This window comes from Peromyscus californicus, unplaced genomic scaffold (assembly GCF_007827085.1).
Source record: "Peromyscus californicus insignis strain IS unplaced genomic scaffold, ASM782708v3 Scaffold_19__1_contigs__length_69161282, whole genome shotgun sequence".
Taxonomy (NCBI): Eukaryota; Metazoa; Chordata; class Mammalia; order Rodentia; family Cricetidae; genus Peromyscus; species Peromyscus californicus.
In genome coordinates, this window is record NW_026294491.1 from 13,569,427 (window position 1) to 13,587,607 (window position 18,181).

Below are 18,181 nucleotides of genomic sequence, written 5' to 3' on the forward strand. Positions count from 1 at the left end.
CAAAACCAACTAGTTCACAAGTCACTTTAGGCAATGGTACTTTATCACAGCAACAGAAAAAAATAACAACTCGAAGTATCATTGATCTATCCATACACAGTCATTGGTTAATACTGAGATTAATTTCATAATGTGACAGGTATCCATTTACAGTGGAAGACTTTTAAGGGAAAATTCTTTATTAAAAAGAAAATCAAAAGGGTTCTTCCTAGAGTCTACTCATTACACTATGTAATGAGTATCATTTGAGGCAAATTTCGTCCTGCTTTTTACAAATAACCACATCAATACTGCCCATCCTGTGTGCTCCTTTTAGAAAGACTCTGCCATTCCTTGATCTTACAAGGCAGGTGTGATAGTCTTCCTTTGAATCTGTGCTGGTTTGTTACTCAAGCTATCATGGAAACCACATTTTCATTGCTGATACATGGCAATACAAGGCTAAGGACCCTCTATCCGGTTCTATAGAGATGCTGACTTAGATATCTGAATGGCTGCACTCGAGAAATGACTGGGTGTTTAGAGGGCCAGAGTTTGTGTGGGGGGCCAGAGTTCAGATTCCATCACACTAGTCATCTTACAACCTCTAGGAGCTCTGACACCCTATTTTGGCCTGCACAGATCACACACACGCACACACACACACAGAGATGCACACATACTCAAAATAAAAAATCCATCTTTAACAAGCCTACATGGACCCCTCAGCTGTCTGACCACTGCCATAGGTGACGATGCCCCAAGTTAGGCGATGACATCAACTTCACATTCTCATATTTAAAGTATACAAAAGTCATACCTGAATAAGACTACATTGTCACAGCCTTCCCCTAACTCCATGTCTGACAGTAACACAGTCAGACACAGAAGTCCAGCTTATAATGTCCCAAGTTCCATGACCCCATAAACTATAAGAAGTGACAATGTGTATACTGTTTCCTTAAGAATTCAATTTGGGGGCATTTTCTTCTACTATTTATTTTTATTTTTTGCAAATTCAGAATAACTGGCACTCTGATCTTTCTCGGAACATGAATAATTTTGGAGTACTATCTAGGGACACTGACAAGAACCTGCAGGAGCTAAATAAATACTTGCTGATGTCTGGATTGGATGCATCCCTTTTTAAACCTGCAGGGTCCCTAATATTGCATTTTAAAAATTCATGATCACTGATACAGTAAAGACATGTCATGTCTACAAATACTCTATGCAAAAAAATCAATTAGTGCATCTTTTTTCCATTGTTCATATTTTGGGTCTTTAACTTACAAAGCTTGTTCATAGTCAAATGTGTCCAATTACCTTAAACTTAACAAGTGGAAACAATTTTTTCATTCTTACAAGTGGCTTTTATTTCACATTATTTGATGAAAAAACTCTAAATTTATTTTCCTCTTGTTTTAAAATTGAATGTTACTAATATCTATGACTTGTGATATTATTCACATAATAAAAGTAAGTAGTAACAGAATTTACTAAGATATATATATATATATATATATATATATATATATATATATCTTTTATATAATTAAGTCACAAATAAAAGTATCACATAGCTGTTTAAAGAAGCCACTCAATGCATGTCCCCTCCCAAAACTTCTAAATAGTTACAATGGCCATACTGAAGTCATGGAGCATTGTTTACATTTTTACACTTCCATTATTGGCAATGTTTTATTTACTTACCCAACATGAGAAGGAAAATAGAAAACTATGACAGAGTTGAAACTAAAAAGAAACCCAAAAAACAAACAAAAACAAAAACAAAAAACAAAAAAAAATGGCTTTACATCCTTTCTCATGGTTTAGTGTTACACTCTACCCGCACTTACAGATCTGTTTTAATATAATGTATAGTATACATTATAGGTTAGGATCCACATGAGGTCCAACATTCCTTTCTGAGTCTAGGTAACCTCACCTAATGCTATACTTTCCAAGTCCATCCCTTTCCTCTCCTTTACACCTGAATAATATTCCATGTTACATGGCACATATTTATATGGAGATTTTAAAAACATTTCTCATCTTCATTAATATTTTCCCATAAGTTTTGCTGTCAGTACAGCACCGTATTTATAAAACAAAAGGAGAGCATAGGAAAGGATACTGGGGCAATCATCTCACAGCTGGAAACCCACTCCCCCATCTTACTACGCACCATGTGTGACTGTGAAAAATTCATTCAATGCAGTTCACTTGTAAGCATACATGTCCAGATCATTGACTCATATCTTCCCAGAGAATGACACAATGCAAATTTCTCTGGGTATTTCTTTCTCCTCCTCTTACTTTGCCATTGTAAGTAAACACTCTGTTGCCAGGCCGTGGTGGCACATGCCTTTAATCTCAGCACTCAGAAGGTAGAAGCAGGCAGATCTCTGTGAGTTTGAGGCCAGCCTGGTCCACAGAGCAAGATCCAGGACAGGCACCAAAAATTACACAGAGAAACCCTGTCTCAAAAAAAAAAAAAGAAAGAAAGAAAAGAAAAGACACTGTAAGACACTGTCCAGCTTCATGATGACATGAGAGGATGTGCTTTGCTGGCAGTATTACCTGCTGCTAGAAGAAATCCTGAAGGTGAGTTTATAAGATGGTCAGGGACTACATCTACACCTAAATGTATCTCATGTGTGCAGAGTTCTCTGGTGCTCAGAAACCATCTGTTTTTCTGGGAGGAAAAACGGCTATGAGAAGTCTCACTCAGCAGGCATGCCTCAGCAGAGGGAGATGTGCTGAACCTCCCAGATGCACAAACAGGGGGTATTCATACTGGGATAGTTGCAGGAGCTCTGTGTGCCAAACGGAAGAACTTGCTCAAGGGCAAATCTCTACCATAAAGCACCTGGATGATCTTTGCTTGTCAACTCCCATTCAGTTAGATAATCACACTCAGGCTTTGAGGAGCAAAGATCTTCCACTTCCGCTATCAATCTTTCCTCTAAAACTGTTGTTAAGGCTGAAAGGAGCATATTGATTAAAGTTAGGCTTGTCTGGATGAACCCTTTCAAAAACTTTGAAGGCAAAAAAAAAAAAATTAGATTTGAACATTTTCCCTACTGACATTACAAACTATTTTTCTATTATATAAGATTAAAATAAACTTACATACTTAAATGCTGCTTTACATATTTTCTCTCTTCTTGTAAACACCATGTTGTAATATGTGACTTGGGACACTGAAGACTACTAAAATATGAAATTTATAGGCAATTGGTATTTCGCAGTGTTTAAAGAAATTGGGGGTAAAATACACTCTTATAGCTAAAGCTACCTGACATTAATTCACTTACTCTTCTACCTGTTACACTATTGAGGCACCATGTTAATACATATGTGATAAAATACAAGAATGCACTCCCTTACTGGAGTTCAAATGCGGAGTGATTAGCCCTGAAATCATATACACACAAACAACAGAAATGGACTGGGCAGGTTCTATTTATATAGGTTTGTGCATATGCATGTGCACACACATATGCACTCCTGCACACACACAAAACAAATATAACAAAAAGGAGGCTATCAACTTGTTAATGGGGCCATGAGAGGGGTTCCGTGGAGGGTAGCTAGATGAGGATGGAAGAGAAAATGGAGGGAGAAAGTAGTATAATTGTGTTTCAATTTAAAATATATTAAAAACAAAAAAAAACAAATTTGTAATGAATAATAACAGTCAAAATAATCATTAAACAAACAAACAAAAACTTGAACAGATTTGAAAGATTGAGAATGTTGAATCCTCCAAGAGGGGGGAAAAATTTAGTGGACACTTCACAAATATGTGGAGCCCAAGAAGAATATATTAAAACATTGTAGGAAGAATGCTGGAGACACTTAGATCAAGAAAATATGGTCTCTGCAGGTAGAATGATTTAGAGCAGTGGTTCTCAACCTGTGGGTCATGAACCCTTTGAGGGTGCAGGACCCTTTCACAGGGATTGCCTAGACCATCAGAGAATACAGATATTTACATTACAATTTCATAACAATAGCAAAATTACAGCTATGAAGTAGCAACAAAAGTAATTTTATGGTTGGGGGGGTTCACCACAACATTAATAACCGAATTAAAGAGTCACAACACTAGGAAAGTTTAAAACCACTGATTTAGAGAGTCAGATGAAAATTTCTGGAGAAAAATGAAAGTAAATAAAATAAATACTGGTATACCATAAGGCAAAAATTATAGATACTCTCACCAGGATTATAAGAGAGAAATTCCCTGTACCTTGTCTCATACAAAGAATCAAATTATAAGCTGAAATTAATTTAATATTTGATGGTTAAGAGGCATTTATTGCCACTATTGATGCTTGAGTTTTGAGAACTGAGGGGATGTGAATTGAAAGTCATTTGTAAGAGTGAAAAAGTTATTTCCACTAGCTTAAATTTAAGCTAATTGGATACTCTTGACTATGAACAATTCCTCATCTCAAGAATAAACTGAATTATAGAAACTCAACAAGCAAAAGTAAAGAAGAGAAACAGAAGACAGAGTCCAAGTTGATGGGTAGATCATGTTACTAAGGAAGGCTGAGGCAGAACAGTACTTGAAGTTATAGTTATCCTGGGCTACAAAGTGAGTTCCAGGCCAGCCTGGGCTATGGTGTATGTCATCACCTCACTTCCAACAGTCAAAAGTAAACAAGGAAAACAGTAAGCATTTTATAATCGAGCAAAGAACTTTTTAAAAGTATTTTGCAACCTTTTCCAATGTGTCTTAGCCATTTTAAATGAAGTAAGCAACAATTAAATATGAGTATATCGGACAAGAGTGTTCCTCCCTAAAAATGTCCACATCAGTTCTTTCTGTTATTCACATTTTTTTTATTCCTTTTCTTTTTCTTTTTTCTTTTTGGCATGGTTAAGTACTCTTCAATATTCTTTGAATTACTGGCTTTAATCCTCTACTCCACTTTGCGGTAGTATCTCCTGAGGGATTAGGGAGATTCACACATCCAGAGCTAGGATTAACTTGCTTTAGTCACAACTAAGAAAGCCCAAAATAATCCACTAGCCAAGATAAGAGAGTAGTGAGTGACTAGGAGAAAAGCAGACAGGGAAGCCAGTCTCTAGGTAGATAAATGCGCGGTTCACTTAACCCTTTAAGATGGCCAGCTTCCTAGTTCTCTCTCTCTCTCCAAAACAAAGACTGAAGGGAGCAGTCGGAGAGGGTGGAAGTCCTACAGCAGGAAGCAGTTAACTTCCCTTTCTTCGTCTATACTGTCCAGCCCCCTACAACAGTCCAAGGCAATCAGTTTTAGAAGGAGAAAGGGAAAGAACCCCATTGACAAATGGACATTGTAGCTCAGACAGACAGATATATTAGCCTTGGGTCCTCATCCACTTCCGGGAATTTTGTCTGTTTGTCTGCCTTACACTCCCCTTCACCGTGTATGTGTGTGTGTGTGTGTGTGTGTGTGTGTGTGTGTGTGTGTGTGTGTGTGTGTGCATGTTCGCACACCCCGGGTTTGATCTCTAGAACCCCTTACCACCAAAAAACAGAACAAAAAAGAAAAGGAAAAAAATATTGAATAGCATTTTAATGCATTTTTCAAAATGGCAGGAGATATGCAAACACACAGAAGTACCCACTTCTATTTTGCTTCTGTCCCAGGACTGTGTTCTCAGGACTGCGTGGTAGTGAACGGCTCTCAACATCAACCCAGGCAGGTTTCTGCTAAACATCCTTCTGTAAGCACAGTTCATAGCTTGGGAAATGGACTCATAGCAGTTTAGTGAGCATAAAAGCTGATGACAGCAGGGTCCTGTCATGGCTCTTCTGGACTCCCCTGAGATCACAGCACAACTGTGCAGTAGTTGCCTTTTATGTTCAATTAATCTAAGCATAGAGAGGCCCAGGCAATTGCTTGCAGGAAGCTTTTCCCTCTATGTAGTCTTTTCTGATCATGAAGCATATATGACTATTCTACTGTGTTCCCTAGTCGCAATTTTTCATGTCACTGGAAAATAAGCCAGGGAACTGCAGGTGTGGCATGAAGTCTTACAGTTCTACCTCATTTTGTGCAGTGGAAGGTTACTCCAGCCATGCATTTTAAATTAGGTAAACCTAACATGGGTTGTTTTTGTCTCAGAAAACAAACAAACAAATAATAATTAGACTTTGAAAGTTTGGGGCTCATACAAAGCAACACAGGGTACATGATTTAGAGTTTTGAAAAAGCTTTTAAGGGTCTATTCAGTTTTCTTTCTCTGAATCCCTAAGGTCATAACAAAGAAGTTTACTTTCAATGTTTATAAATCTGCCATGTGTCTAGCATGTGATCAAACTCTACCACATGCTGCTGCCAAAGCATACCACCACAATCTCTTTATTATCCCCAAGTTACTCAGGGAAGTCTTATATCTTCTGACTGAATTTCAGTGGAAATTTCCAGAGGGTTCCATCCATCAACCCAGGACATTTTGTTTGCTTTCTTTGGCGCTCCCTCAGTTTTTTATATGAATTGCCACTTGTTTATGGATTCCAATGTTAATGGGAATGTCTTTCTGTATGCTGTGAATATATGTTGCTCTGATTGTTTGATAAATAAAGCTGTTTGACCAATAGTGAGGCAGAATAAGTTATGAGGGACATTCTAACTAGAGAGAGGGGAAGGAGACAGACAGAGAGAGGAGGTGCCACCAAGAGAAGCAAGATGTAAAGGTACTGGTAAGCCACAAACCACATAGCAAGGTATAGATTTATAGAAATGGGTTAATTTGAGATATAAGAACTAGCTAACAAGAAGCCTGCCATGGCCATAGTTTAAAAATAATATAAGCCTCTGTGTGTTCATTTGGGTCTGAGTGGCTGCAGAACCGCAGGACCGCAAGAGCCGTGTGGGACCAGGAAAATTTTTAGCTATACAATGTATTAGCATGGATTTAAATGTGAATGCAGGTATCTAAATCCACTCTCACAGCGATTGTTAAATTGTAAATATACAGTCAACAAGAGATTGAATCGGGGCTGGAGAGATAGCTCAGTCATTATGAACCCATGCTACATTTGGAAATGACTTGGGTTTGAGGACCAGAATTCTGGTCAGGTGGAACACAACCACCTATAAGTGTACCTGCCAGGGATTGGATTCCCTCTTCTGGCCTCCTCAGATATCCACATACATGTGGTACATACTAATACAAGCACACACATATAAACACACAGAGACAGACATAGGCACACTCCTAAATAAAAAAAAAAGTAAATTGGGGGCTGGAGAGATGACTCAGGGACTTAAGAGCATGCACTGTTCTTCCATAGGAGCTGAATTCAGTTCCTGGCACCCATTAATAAATGATGGTTGTATTGATATACGGGGTAAAACATGTTTGGTTCCATGATTACAATGTAAAAAGATTCAGTCAGATAAATTAATATATTTATCACCTAATCAATATTTTTTGGATATTTGTGCTGAGAATATGAAAACATCTATATTTCTTAACAAGTTTGAAATGTTCATTGTCTACCTACTAGATTTAAATAATGTTACTATGGACCTTCTCCATATTACACTAAAAACATACCAGATCAGGAACCACGTTATCATATTCACACTCGCTCAGTTCATGTTCACCATACAATGCATTCTCTATACAACCACAGACCCTCTAACCCTGACCCTTTTCTTGTCATCTCATATATATATACTTGTGAGATATGAATGTTCATCTTCACAGCACTTGAAGACTTCTCAGTGAGTCCTTACAGCATTCAAATGAAGACTTTGATGCAGTGACTGAGAGAACACCACCTGATACTTTCAGATAGAGTTGGGATTTCTTTCTAAAGACTTCACATGATTAACATCCCTATCTATGGAACCTAGACAAAGCACTTCTTTCCTCATTAGAAACCTGATATCTGTTTGATGGCTGAACGAGTGAATTAATCTCCAGACCTGATCCCTAGGCACTTTCAATCAGCCTTTGCTTATTGCTGGAAATTATTCTGGTCATCAAGATAGTGTGATAAAAGTGTAGTCAGTTTCATTAAAGCTAACTATATCCAACCTACATGCCAAACAGTAAATATATCAGCATAATATAAAATGGTAATAACAAAATTTGAAATAAGATCAGGGCAACCAACCAAAAGAATTCATGGATCTGAAACCATAGTGAAGCTTCCTAAATATATATGTCACATCAGGCAAATATAATTTGGCTTTCAAACTGCTTATTTGAGGTAAAATTTTCAAGTAAACAATGAATCAGGGTTTTCGAATGTACTATCAAGAAAAATGTAAGATTTTATTAATGCCAGGCTGTATCTTTTAAAAATGTTCTCACTAAACGTATGGTGAGGCATTAAATATCCTTATTTGCTTGGTCATAAAAGCTCGAAAGAGCTACACCAAGGAACACAGATCTAACCGACCACTATTCTCCCTTTAAGGTCTTGGTGCATTTGTTTCTCGAATCTGGATGCAACCTGAAGCATTTGGACCCACATTCTATGTAACCACAAGAAATAACTAAGAGTTACAGCTTGTGAGGAAAGATATTTTATTTTCCTGTAAAACACACCTTAAGAAGACCTAGATTTCTTCCCCCTCCCTCTCTCCCTCCCATCCCCCCCTCTCTTTCACTCCCCCACACCCTCCCTATCCCCACTGTTCTTCTGTGTGTGTGTGTGTGTGTGTGTGTGTGTGTGTGTGTGTGTGTGTGTGTGTGAGAGAGAGAGAGAGAGAGAGAGAGAGAGAGAGAGAGAGAGAGAGAGAGAGAGAGAGAGAGAGAGAGAGCTGGATCCAAACAGGTAGACAGGAATGGGAGCCAGAGACTGGGCTAACAGATGGCCAGAGAACCAGCTCACCTTTGGATGACAGAAGCCTCTGGTGAGAGAGTGTTCTCACCACCAAAAAAAAAAAAAAAAATGCCATTAATATGCTCCAGGAGCTCTCTAAAGGAAACACTACTCAGTGCAAAAGTGCTATGTCCTCTCCTGAGTCCTCTGCCCTGAATACAAATGTTTGTAACCATTTTCAAATGTTTGCTCAAGAAACACTGGAGTGAACACTTCATTTTTCATCAGCTGTCAAACAAACAACAGATGGCAGCATCCAGTGAATCTCAACTGGGCAGCATTCGAGGCAGTAACTCGAAGATGGCCCATTGAAAAAGCACTTCATTAACTGCTGAGTCTTGGTCTTCAAAGTGGTTTCATTCTGCTGAATTTGAAATATTGTACTTTTAAAAAGTTTTAATTGTTTTCCCCCAAGTCTACATGATGGACTTGCCTGTCCAGCGAGAGGAGAAGCAGTTTGCAGCACATCGTCCTTTAAATCAACTACATCCCCCTGCTTTTCCTTCCACTGGGAGCAGAGTCCTGATTTCCAACACAGAAGACCTGGCAAAAAAATAACGAAGTCTTATTAAAGTGCCTGCTGGGTTTATTGAAACTTTAAAAATTATTGTACAGCTAATAGCCATTTTCATTTAGCTGGCAAAGACCACAGATATTTATCACAGCTACTGTCTTCCAATTCTTTAAACAAGTTGCTCAAACTCTGTGTATAAACAGATCTTCAATATGGCTGGCATGATTTGAGGGGTTACAACATGTAATGAAGGTGATGAAGGACCCTTTCATGCCAGTCAATTATTCATCTCCCACGTAAGCTACTTTTATAGATCGTAGACAGCTAGTTACTGGTTGATATCCATGCAGAAGTGGTTCAGGAGTCTTCCATTCTACTCTGTATGTCCACCTTACAAAAAGCTATGTTTGCTCATATTGCTTACAAAATGCATTTGCATATAACCTATGTACTTCTATATACATATTAATCATCTCTAAATTACTCATATTTAATGCAAAGTAAATGATATTTAAATAGTTGTTTTAATATAGTTTTTGAAGAAAAATTTAAAAGTCTATACATCTTCAGGACAGATTCATTTTTAATTATTTTTGATCTATGATTTGAAGAGGAAGAGGTTATAGAACAAGAAGTGATTAGAAACGTGTATATATATATGCAATATATGTATATATATGCAATCTTGCATATACAAATTCAATCTATATTATATATACACATGTATCTATGAAAACTTGACAGAATATTAGGAAAACTTTACATTCCTCTTGGATGCATCATAATGTTATGCCTTTTGTGATCAGCTACCATTTGGTCTGAGGCCTTGGGTGAAATATCATTTAGTTTACATGGGAGCAGTTATTTTAGGGATGGATTTAGGATATTTTCATGATGACATAGGTATTAAAAGCCCTTGGCTTGGCCACATACTACCCATGTATTACATGTACTCAGATCACAAATGCTTAGATTACAGTCTACAATAAAGAGAAATGCAAGGGGGCGGAATCTGCACAAAGCATTGAAAAGAAGCAATGTAAACTGCAATGATTATTAAGACTATTGATAGTCTGAAAGGTCTAACTATCAGCAAGTTAGACAAAGATGAAAGACAGCAGTGGTGGAGACCAGAGCTAAAAAGATGCAGAGAACTCTGGCTCTTCAGCTGGTTTTTGTGTGCAGACCCTGCAGGTGAAGATAAAAGTCTTAGATTTCCACTGTGTGCTGTGAGGACAGTGCATGGGGATCTTGGATGGTGAGTCTGGTAGCATCCTGTAAGCTATGCTTCTCTTTGTAATTCAGCTGATGGCGTTTGTAGGTTTTATTGCATTTGACCTGCACTCTGACCTTTGGCCATAGACTCCTCCTTATTTATAATTACATATTTCAGTTAAGAAAAATTTGCTTTTCAAGTTAGATGCTAACAATGTGCTGAAACTTGCTTACCTAACCATGTTATGTCAGTTACATGAGGATGTGTAGAACTTCATCCAGAAATTAAATCCAGCCATTATTGAAACCATTAAGTAGTGCACTGTATGCCCTACTTAATCATTAGTTTATTTTAATGGAGCATCTCAATGAATGTATTCATTCATGAATTCATTCATTCATTTCATGTATCTATTATATAAATATTTATTTGTTTTTAAGATTTATTTTTATATTTTTAATTGTGTGTATATAGGAGTTGGGGAGGGGAGCATACCAGAAGAAGGCTGAGAACCCAACTTCACTCCTATGAAAGTGTAGTACTTTCCCTGAAACTGTTGAACTACCTCTCTCCAGTCTTTTATTTATTTTATTTTTAATTATGTGTATGCATCTGTGTCTATGTGCTGGGAACTGAACTCAAGTCCACTGAAAGAGCAGTAAGTGGTCTTAACCACTGAGTTTTTTCTCCATCCCCTACAAATATTTATTTTAAGGGAGTTTCCATGTGCCAGTTGTGGCTCCATGTGCAGGAATATATAGAGAATGAGAACTGTGCATGACACATTTTTATACTGCTGTAGTGGAGAAAAGAAAATAAAAAGACACATTGTGTAGAGGATGAGATATGTTAGAAACACAATTCAGGGAAGAGAACACAGTGTTAGAAGTGTTCATTCAGCTCAAAAGATATGTTCAGGATCTAAGCAGAGACCTGGAAGTGGTGAAAAGAGTCCCTGTTTGAGACAATGTCAAGTACAATGACTCCTAACATCCTGAGAACACAGATTACTAAGCATGTCAAGAAGAGGTGATGCCATGTGTATAGCTGGGATATAAAGAGGAAACTGAAATTAGATTTCCAGACCTATATTTTGCACATCAGCCTGGAAAAAGTTAAATATTTGAATTTTATTTCAAGGATGATGAATCAGCCCTCAAAAGGTAGAAAAGAATTGCTATGGCTGTTTTGTAATGAAGAGAGGAGGAGAGGAGGCTAGAGTGAAACAGTAATGGTGATGAAAGTGGAAATAGTGAGACTAGGTAGATCAGTGGCATGCCAGAGCTTCTATGGGAATATGAACAGAGCTGTGATTAATAACAAGGAGAAGTCCTACAGGTAGAAGCAATTTATTTCACTACTGAGGCATCACTGTTTTAAGTTAAATGTCTTTGCTCGCTTACAATGAGGCTGAGAGTCCACTCTGAGTTCAAATGGCATCTATGAATTTCATTGAGAGCTTCCTGGTGTTGTGTTTCATATCTTCTGGTCCCAGTTATAGTAACAAAGCTGTCTTTCATTCTCCACTAATCATGAATGACAGGGTCACCTTCACTTCTTCCTCCCTCTCTCTCCTCTGCTCCTCTTCTCCTCTTTCCTCTCCCTCTTCCCTGCTCCTGCTCCTCCCCTCTCTACAGGAAGGTCTTCCTCAGCTTCATTGGCATCATCTAGTTCTGCTAACTCTATACTGAAATACTGAAGTCCCATGTGCATCTAAAATTACTGAAAGTCTTACCACTTTGGAGAAAATGTTCAAAGTAATCAGGAAACGCTATCACACATATCACACAGATACAGAAATGATCTTAAATATAAGCATAAACCCCTACTCTTCTGTTCTCCAACTTCAAGTATCCCACCAAATTAACAAGCATGACCTAAGAGAACCATTTTCAAAAACAGTATTGATACAACTATGACAAGCAAGAAACCCTTTTCATGATTATTATATAAACCTGAGCAGAGGGCAATTGTAATTATGGAAGGTTTGATTATACTGAGAACAAAGAGACAGTTTACATAAATACATGCATACACACATACACACACATATACAAACATGCACATACATACACAAGCACATATACACACATACACAAACATATAAACCTACACACAAATATTTGCATATCACTTAATTTAACAAAATCATATAAACAAATCCTATCAGAGCACAACTCCTATGTGAATTTCTGAAAACAGATTTTCAGTAAAAGATATTTGTATCACATTTTTTCCTTCTTTAGTTCACAAGGGATTATTTTGGTTGACAACTGATCATAGTCTAAACATTTTTATGATATTTATAGAAACATAAATCAACAAGGTCATAGTGTAGTGACAAAAACACTTTTCATATTTGAAATAGTTCAAGCAGCTTGGACATCAAATGCACTTATATAAATTCAAGTATTAAAAAATAGCACAGTGAGTAGAATTGCTAGTCTCGTCACATTTTCCCCACTTTTCCCAGTGTGGTGTTTGCTACCCTACAGGAGAACATTCTCTATCTGTGCAGAGTTTGTGATTTGGTCTATACACAACTCAAAAGTTTTATTGTGCAAATGAACTGTACACAGTAGTACTGGGACTGACTGGTTAAGAAACTTGCCAGCATTTGGGGAATGCAGCATCCTAATAAAAGCAAAACCTCACAGAAAAACTATGCTACATACCACAAGCACATTTTTCCTTTCTACATCAAAATTACATTTGAAAGGAGATAAATATAATAAAATACTCTTTCAATTGAAAAAACAGAGGGGTCATCAAAAGCTTATATTAAGTGATCAGCTGGGTGTAGTTAATCCTAATTGAGAGGAAAAACATTCATAGAATTGGGGAATTCCTAGAAAGCTTTGAGTTGAAGATGGATACGGGACTTATGTTGGCTTGGCAGGAGAACTAACTCAATCCAAAGTGCATTCTTAGTCCCACCTTAAACTGAGCATTTGTTTGTTGGAATGAAAACAGTGCTCAATCAGGAACTTGTTCTCAGATCCTTGCTGCAGATGCTTCTTCACCTCCAAGAACTCTTTCATGCTGCTGTTCTCTATCCTGGTGCCAAGATACACTCATGAGAAGCCAGTTGCACAGCTGATGTCCATGTTGGCTGTTATCACAAAGCAATTGACAGGAACAGGCCAGGGGGACGCAGAAGAAGCTTAGTGAGGATATCCCATGACTGCCAGTCCCAATCAGTCACAAGAAACTGGGTAGATGCAAATTAGCCCTAAGCACAAATAATGAACTGGATATGTAAAGTAGGAATATGCAAATGTGTGTAACGCCTCTATTTGGAATGCCAACTTTACTTAGAGGGTGAATGTGAAATTGTGTGGACAGGTTTAACTAGGGTGTGGAAGCAGGAAGCATAAACAGTTCCATCTGCAGGATGAGTCTTATTGAAGATTCAGGTGACTGGGCCACTGGTTGTTCACTTCCATACCCTGGCATGCCTCATTCTGAGATATTAGTGTGCTCAGTGAAAAATATAAAAAATGATGTAACGATTTTTAAAAAATACAAATAGAATGATGACCTGTGTTCTTTAACTAGTAAAAAATAACAAAGTCAAAACACACATAGTGTGAAAAGGGGTTCACATATTTGGTACAATATCTAGTAAAATTCTGATATCACCTAAGGCAGAAATAGAAATATCTAACCTAATTGGCAGAGGAACATAAAAACAGCCCTTAAAATCAGTGTTTTTGAAGATAGGGAACCATGTTTTAGACATTATCCCTTGTTACATAAATAATTTTATAAAGCTGCAACAATGAAAATAGTAGAGTGTTATCATAAAAAGCACAAATAGACCAGAGTTCGCAGAAATAAACACACATCAAAGCACAACTAATTAATATAGAATACTAGCCAGACACAACCAGGAATACAATGTCTTAAACAGTGGTTCCGGGAAAAGGTAGATAGATGTCTTTGTATCACAGATAATACAGTGCCTTTCTCCTGCATAATATTCAAAATGCAAATCAAACTTGCTTGAAACTTAAATATAAGACTACAAAAGGTCAAATTCCTTAATACTTTGCCAAAATCTTCTTTATACTTGTCTTGTGAAATAAACATTTTGAATGTTACCAGTTGCACAATAACAATGGGTAAATGACCAAATAAGGCTACATCAAACTAAGAAACTTTCACAAAGTCATGGAAACATCAACGCCAACATGAAAAAGATCTCAGGGAATAGCAGAAAATATTTCCAAGCCACATATAAGTCAATGATAAAGAAACTGGGTCCCACTGAAATGGCAGGCAAATCTGATCATTTGGAAAATGCAAATCCTAACATTCATGAGATTACCTCTCACCAATAAGGAGAGCTGTCATCCCAAAGTCATTTGTTGGCAGAGTGTATATAAGAAACCCTAGAATAATTTGAGTGAATGGAAATTGCAATAGCCATAGTAAGTAATAGTATAGATGTTCCTAAAGGCCATGGAGAAAGGACAATCCTTATTTATTGATAATGGGACTGCCAACTGGTGCAACCATTACATAAATCAGTGTGGAGAAGCCTCAAAAGCTACAAAGAGATGTAAGGTGTGATCCAGATATACTACTTCTTGGTTTATGACCAATGGACTCGACACTCTACTCGATAGACATTACTTAACTGTGTTTATTGCTGCTGTATTCACAAGAGCTAGGAAATGGAAACAACCTAAATGTTTTTAACTAGTTAGTGGATAATAAAAAATGTGGTACATATATATACAATGGAATTATTTTCAGCTATAAAGAAAATTGAAATCATGAGATGTTCTGGTAAATAGTTGGAGATGGAACACATTAGAAGGTAACCCAGAAGACAGAGGAGTGAGGTGGTTTTGTTTGGTTTTAATTGATTTGGGGGGGTTCTTCTGTGGGGCAATGCTGTGGGGATGAGGGGAGGATATGAAGGGACTGGGAGGTGAGCTGAATTGGGGTGCATGATGTAAAATTCTCAAAGAATCAAAAAAGAATTATGTTATAAAAAAGAGAAGAGTAGAAAACAAAATTTCAACACTATTTTTGAAGCAGTGCAATGTAAATATTATTTAAATTTCATTTTCTTCTGTGTCTTATATCATACTTTTTATTTTTAAAATTAAAACTTTTTAAGTTTAGAACAATGAAAATATGCAAGATTGAATTCCAATTTCTGTTAGTTCTTGTCACCTTAACTTGCACACACATTTCCATATGATGAATTTCTTTCAGTTTCACTACCTCAAGTGTCTTAGTCAGTGTTCTACTGCTGTGAAGAGACATGATGTCCATGGCAACTCTTGTAAAGGGAAGCATTTAATTGGGGGCTGGTTTAGAGTTCAGAGGTTTAGTCCATTAGCATCACAGTGGGAAACATAACGGCATGCAGGCAGACGTGGTGCTGGAGAAAGAGCTAAAGATTCTACATCTGGATCCTTGGGCAGCAGGAAGATAGAATGACACTGGGCCTGGCTTGAGCTTCTGAAATCTCAAAGCCCACCCTCAGTGGCATACTTCCTCCAACAAGACCATGCCTACTCCCACAAGGTATCACCTCCTAATGGTGCCACTCCCTATTGACTTATGGGGGCCATTTTTATTCAAATCACCCTACCAAGGTAATCAAGTTGTAACCATAAAGAAAAGAAAGTAGACAATTGGATATTTTAATTCTTTTCAAAGCATGAGCCAATCTTCATAAAGAATCATGGCTATTCTAGGCCTGGAGTACAACTGGATACTTTTGCTATGTCTTGTCCAAGAGGCCAGAGGAGAGATGAGAAAGAACCATACAAAGACCATGAAATTAAGTAATATAATGGAAACTTTGGGATAGTAAGGACATTTTTTTAAAAAGACTAAAACTCCAATCAAAAAGAAGGGTGAGATTAGTCAAAAGCATGCTTTAAAATGGTCCAAAGTGTGTTGAAAAGAGCTGTAAACTACACACTTGTGTTTTTCTCTATGACTAGGACCTGTTGAAACCCTCATCCCTGGTGTGCTTGGTTGAGCTATGGGGATTTGGAAAGGTGATTAAGACACTGAGGTAGACCCTTGTGAAATAAATCAGAACACTTAGGAACTGCCTTGCTGCTTCCACCATGTTGAGACACAGCCAGAAGATACTGTCCACGGCCTCGTGTCCATAGGTGCTGCATCTTCGACCATTCACCCTTGAGAACTATGAGACATATTTTTTTCTTGATTATATGTCACCCCACATATATTTTGCTACAGCAGTCTAAATGCACCAAGCCAACAGGCTAATACAATTCTGCTGTGTTAAAAGATTAAAGGATTTCATAGGTATAAATAGTATAGAATGTGGGAATTGGGGAGATGGCTCAGTGAATAGAATGTCCACTGCACATGCATGAAGACCTGAATTTGAATCTTTAGCACACAGGGGCATACTGCCTATAGCCCCAGTGCCTGGGAAGCAGAGATGAGTGGATCCCCAGGTCTTGCTGGCCAGCCAGAGTAGCCCAAACAGAAAGCCCCAAGTTCAATGAGAAAGCCTGTCTTTTTTTTAAAAAAAAAGTAGACAGCCACTGGGGAGGAGTATTCCTTGTCTACCTCTGATGACTGCACACTCAACACTTCGGTTCACACAATGTGTGAACATATGTACACTTATAATTATACCACACATACATAAAAATAAATTAATTTTAAAATGCACAGTGGAATCCCTGCACATGTGTTTTAAGTAGTAACTGGTAGATCCATTCATAACTCTCCATTAAATTAATGGCATAAATTAGCTTTACCTCTTGTGAATACACATCACCAACACTTTTAAATTCAAATGCTAAATAACAAAAAATATAATTCATGTGAAATTCATGGTGTAATTCATGGTATCATGAGAAGCAGCCATGCTCCATATGACCATCACTAAAATATTAACAATGTTCTTAATGAGAAACTAACACTTCAAAATTACATTGTTCTCAGTAATCTATTTCAGTATGCCACACACTTTCACATGCAGTTTAAATTTTTCTGTAATATGTAGCATTTGGTTAGGAAACGGGGAGATAAAAAGAATTCTCCAGGAGTGAGATGAAGGAAGAGAGGAAAACCACAATGAAGAAAAGAATCCAAACAACTTGAGTTTAGATAAATTTTTAAATGTAACCACTGATCTAACTAGCTTGATCTGTAATAGTTAGAATGCTCTATTTTAAAATATAAAAATGAAAATAAAGAACACCAACAGAAAAAAAAAGAAGGTAATCCAGACTCTGAAAGAGAAATGCTACATGTTCTCTGTTATTTGTGGATCTTAGATCCAGATCTTTGTATTTGAAAATAAAACCTGAAGTAACAATAGAACCCGGGAATTAGAAAGGACCACCAGGGAGGGGGATAAAGGGAGCTCTAGAGACGGGGATGATAGGATACAGGGTCCATGCAGGGTAAGACTCTAACTGGGTAGAAAGTGAGACAACACATGGGAAAGAGAGGGTAGATAAATAACACTAAGAATGTTTGAAAATTCCATAAGGAACATTATTTTATAAACTTACATAAAATATACATATTACACATATGTCTATGAATCTATCTATCTAGATAGATATAGATATAGATATCTTAAATGGGGTTCTGCAACATTAGGTCATAATGC

At 37.3% G+C, this 18,181-nt stretch overlaps 1 protein-coding gene across 10 annotated transcripts in view; it reads right to left on the minus strand.

The window, feature by feature from the left end:
- Pcdh15 (protocadherin related 15) overlaps positions 1–18,181 on the minus strand; it is a 1,435,070-nt gene that overhangs the window by 793,853 nt on the left and 623,036 nt on the right. For 9 of the 10 annotated variants that reach the window (XR_008219809.1, XR_008219808.1, XM_052744717.1 and 6 more), the window contains exon 4: positions 9,255–9,364. The exons of the other annotated variant lie outside the window; for it this stretch is intronic. The gene's annotated coding sequence lies outside the window, so the exon portion shown is untranslated. The remainder of the gene's footprint in view (positions 1–9,254; positions 9,365–18,181) is intronic. 10 annotated transcript variants of the gene reach the window in all.